General features: G+C 43.0%; 1 long non-coding RNA gene across 1 annotated transcript in view; it reads right to left on the bottom strand.

The window, feature by feature from the left end:
- LOC309629398 overlaps positions 1–4,646 on the bottom strand; it is a 210,763-nt gene that overhangs the window by 68,408 nt on the left and 137,709 nt on the right. The window lies entirely within an intron of this gene.

The raw sequence follows: 4,646 nt of genomic DNA, 5'->3' as shown, positions 1-4,646 counted from the left end.
TTCAGATAAAAACTGGTGGATATTTATTGCAACATCTTTTCAACTTTTTTTGATTGTTTGAAAGTTTTCATAATAAAAATTCAAGGACTTTTAAAAAATTAAGGGAATACAGAATAACAGTGATCAAGACAAGCAAGGAAATTCCAAAAAAAAAAAAGACAAGCAAGGAAATTCACAGAAATTTTCTGATATTGAGAGGAAAATTGTAACAAAAACAAAAATTACCAAAGGAAGTAATTCATTAAGAAGAAGAGAGGGACTTCTTTCGTGGCACAGTGGTTAAGAATCCACCTGCCAATACGGGGGACATGGCTTCGAGCCCTGGTCTGGGAAGATCCCACATGCGGCAGGGCAACTAAGCCCGTGTGCCACAACTACTGAGCCTGCGCTCTAGAGCCCAAGAGCCACAACTACTGAAGCCCGTGCACCTAGAACCCATGCTCCGCAACAAGAGAAGCCACCGCAACCGCAACGAGAAGCCTGCCACCACAACGAAGTGTATCCCCACTTGCAGCAACTAGAGAAAGACCACGCATAGTAACGAAGACCCCACTCAGCCAAAAAAAAAAAAAAGTTTTAGGGAAAAGTATTATAGACATGAGGCTATGTCATTTTTCTGGATTTTGTGTTATCTGTCAGCATTTTACAATCTGTTATTTGTTGCGATTTCTTTTTTCATTCCAAATAAATATTCACTTTTGCTCCTAATTTTGTATCCTTTTTCTTTTTCTTTTAATTTTTTATTTATTATTTATTTATTATGTTTATTTTTGGCTGTGTTGGGTCTTCGTTTCTGTGTGAGGGCTTTCTCCAGTTGCGGCGAGTGGGGGCCACTCTTCATCGCGGTGCGCGGGCCTCTCACTATCGTGGCCTCTCTTGTTGCGGAGCAGAGGCTCCAGACGCTCAGGCTCAGTAGTTGTGGCTCACGGGCCCAGTTGCTCCGCGGCATGTGGGATCTTCCCAGACCAGGGCTCGAACCCGTGTCCCCTGCATTGGCAGGCAGATTCTCAACCACTGCGCCACCAGGGAAGCCCCTGTATCCTTTTTCTTAAAGAGGGCCTGACCATATTTTATGGGCTTCAGGCCCTCCCTACCAAACCTGTGGTCCTCTAGCAGTGAGATAGGGAGAGGCTGAAGGATGGTACTTACTGAAGTGTAGGTGCAAGTTATAGAGTAAAGTGAAAAGAGGGATCATCTAGGTGGCTGGTGGCACCAAACTGAGAATGTTGGCTAAGTCAGGCTATATTTATCAATAGGAGAGGTGAGGAGTGAACTGGGTGATTTCCAAAGCCTCTTAATAACAATGACAATAATAGGCTCTACTATAACTGAGCACTTACTGCATATCATGCATTACATCAGAGGTCACAAATGATGGCCCATGGACCATTCTGGCCTGCCCTCTGGTTTATAAATAAAGTTTTATTGGAAAACAGCTACAACTATTCATTTAGGTGCTGTCTATGATTACCTTTGTGTAGCATGGTTGCACAGCAGGGTTGAGTAATCATGACAGACACCACATGGCTTGTAAAGTCTAAAATAATTACTATCTGGCCCTTAGAGTAAAAGTTTGCCGATTTCTGCACTATGTAGTCATTGGCTCTGTGGTACACTGTATTTTCCAAATATGCCCACAAATATATGCGTATTGCCCAACCCACATGCTCTGGTAAAAAATGTGATCTTCTTATCCCACCTCCACCAAGGGGTGGGGTCTACTTGTATCTGGGTGGGTGGGCCAAGTGGCTGCTTTGACCAATAACATAGAGTGGAATTGATGCTGTGCCATTGCAGGTAGGGCCCCAAGTTGCCTGGCAGCTTCTGCTTCCTGCCTATGGAAGCCAGCCACCACGTAAGAAGTGCAGCTACCTGAGACCGCTATGTTGTGAGAAGCTCAAATCTCACAGAGAGGCCCTCACAGATGACATACCATGTGGAGAGAGAAAACAAGGATCATGGAGGTATCAGACATGTGAGTGAAAGAGCCATCTTGGCAGTAGATCCTCCAGCCCCAGTTGCTCTGCTGATACCATGTAGATTAAGACACAGACCACCCAATCAAGCCCTTCCAGAATTTCTGACCCACAGAATCAGATGTAATAAAATGGTTGTTTTTATCCATCAAGTTTGGGGTAGTTTGTTATGCAGCAATAGATAATTGGAATAGTCGCATACACTCCTCATCACTGCCCAGTGAGATGAGAATTATTAGTCCCAATCTATGTGTAGAGAACCAAAGTTTGAAGAAGCCAAATTACATACCCATGTTACACCGCTGATAAATGGCAGAGCCAGAGTTCAAACCTGAGTCTAGCGGACTCCAAAGGCCAGACACCTGACATGCCTACTAGTGTTGACATTCTGTGTGCGGAAAGCTGCCAAAGCTAAGAGACGATGGGTCAAGCAGGAGGCTCCTGAGAAAGTCATACTCCCAGCCCTAGTGGAGTTATATTCAAGAGGGAATTTTTTAGTACCCAGCTTCCACAAAGCAGAGCAACTAATGCTGTGCCAAACATTTGTTCCCTGGCAATTCGCCTGACAACATTTCTTTTTCATCCATGATATGTTTTTATTCTCTTCCAAGGCATTATGCTTTCTTTTTAAACAGTTTTATTGAGGTATAAAACACACATACCATAAAATTCACCCATTATAAGTGCACAGTTAAGTGATTTCTAGTAAATTTACACAGTTGTGCAACCATCACCACAACCCATTTTAGAACATTTCCAAATGTTCTAAATGTTCCAAATGAACACTTCCTAAAAAGGTCTCTCATGCCAGATTGCGGTCAGTCCCTATTCCAACAGCTAGCCCCCAGCAACCACTGATCTGCTTCTGTCTCTACAAGTTTGCCTTTTCTAACAATGTCATATAAATGGAAGCATGTGATATGTGGCGTGCTGTGTCTGGCTTCTTTTACTTAGCATGTATCAGTAGTTTGTTACTTTCAATTGCCACAGAGTATGCCATTGTATGATATATCACATTTTTAAAAATACATTCACCAGTTGATGAGCCAATCCATATGGACTGGTTCCACTTTTGGATTGCATTAATGGTGGCATTCAGTCAGTGTTTGATTGCTTAAGACTCATAGGACCCAAAATGACAATGGGGGAAAATTAGGGAAACTGGCAGTTATTGACCAGGTCCTGATGGCTTTGCGTCCAATTGCTGCAGAGGGTGTGGTTTGGCTTCTCAGGCTGGTTGTTGACAAGGTTGTGGGTCAGAGTTCTATTTTTATATGTGGTCAGCCCACTGACCATTTGCATATTCAGTCTTTCATGGGCCAGTCTTCTAGAGTCCCCTCCATCTAACTCTAGGCAACTATGTCTGTAGTACAGTAGAAGTGAAAAGCATTTGGTGTCAAAAGACCCAGTTCTACCCCATGGAAAAATCACTTCACTTCTGAGACATGTTCTCTGCACACAGAATAAGCATAAAGATAGTAATTCTTGCCCTTTTATTTTGTAGGGTTTGGAAAAGATTGTACTATCTTTTTCTTTGCCATGTGATTTGTAGTTTTTCTCTCAAAAGGGGAAGAGGATATTTCCCCATCCCATGACTCTGAGTTCAGCTATATAACTTACTTTGGTCAAAAAAATGAAAAAAAAAGTGACAGTATGACAGTTCTGAGCTTAGCTCTCAAGAGGCCTTGTGTGTTTCTACTTGCTTTCATGAGCTTCTACCATCACAATGAGCAGATCATGCCCAAGCTAGCTCACGGGTCCCACAAGGTGGAGCAGAGCCTACTTGTCCCAGCTGAGTCATTCTATATCCCCTGACCCGCAGTCAACCCCTAGACCAATGAGCAAGCTCAGCTTAGATGAGCAGAGCCACCTAACTGAGCCCTGCTCTGTGAAAATAAGTGATTGTGTCTTTAAGCCACTAAGATTCTGGGTGGTTTCTTAGGTAGCAAAAGCTAATATATACAGGGTTGTCATGTCAATCAAATAAAATAAGGGATGTGGAAGTTTTTTTGAAACTGTAACCTACTCGGAATAATGTATTACCCTTAGTTTTTTAAATTTCCACATGACCTTATTTTCAGTTATTTGTGAAATTAACATCAATGAAGTAGTACCTGTCAAGGTTTAAGGTACACTCTTCTATAAGGTATTCAGCCATGTATTAACATTTATTCCCTAAATATTTTTGAACATCAGTGTGTTCTATAGAATACAGAAAGGCTTTTTCTTTCTTTCCTTCTTTTTTTTTTTTTAATTTTTTGGCTGCGTTGGGTGTTCGTTGAGGTGCGCGGGCTTCTCATTGCGGTGGTTTCTCTTGTTGTGGAGCCCGGGCTCTAAGCCCACGGGCTTCAGTAGTTGTGGCTCACGGGGTCTAGAGCGCATGCTCAGTAGTTGTGGTGCAAGGGCTTAGTTGCCCCGCGGCATGTGGGATCTTCCCGGAGCAGGGCTCGAACCCGTGTCTCCTGCATTGGCAGGTGGATTCTTAACCACTGCGCCACCAGGGAAGCCCCAGTAAGGTTTTTAAATGCAAAGAAATCTCTCTCTAGAGAGACAATGAAACGATTTTAGACACTGAAACGATTTGGAGTGAGTAGGGAAAGATATGGGCTTTGAAGCAGTAAGTCAGACACTGGTCCCCCTCATCCCAATGGTGGATACCTATTCTGCATT

Source organism: Balaenoptera borealis (assembly GCF_965194805.1).
Source record: "Balaenoptera borealis genome assembly, chromosome: 5".
Taxonomy (NCBI): domain Eukaryota; kingdom Metazoa; phylum Chordata; class Mammalia; order Artiodactyla; family Balaenopteridae; genus Balaenoptera; species Balaenoptera borealis.
This window is presented reverse-complemented; position numbering and strand designations above follow the sequence as displayed.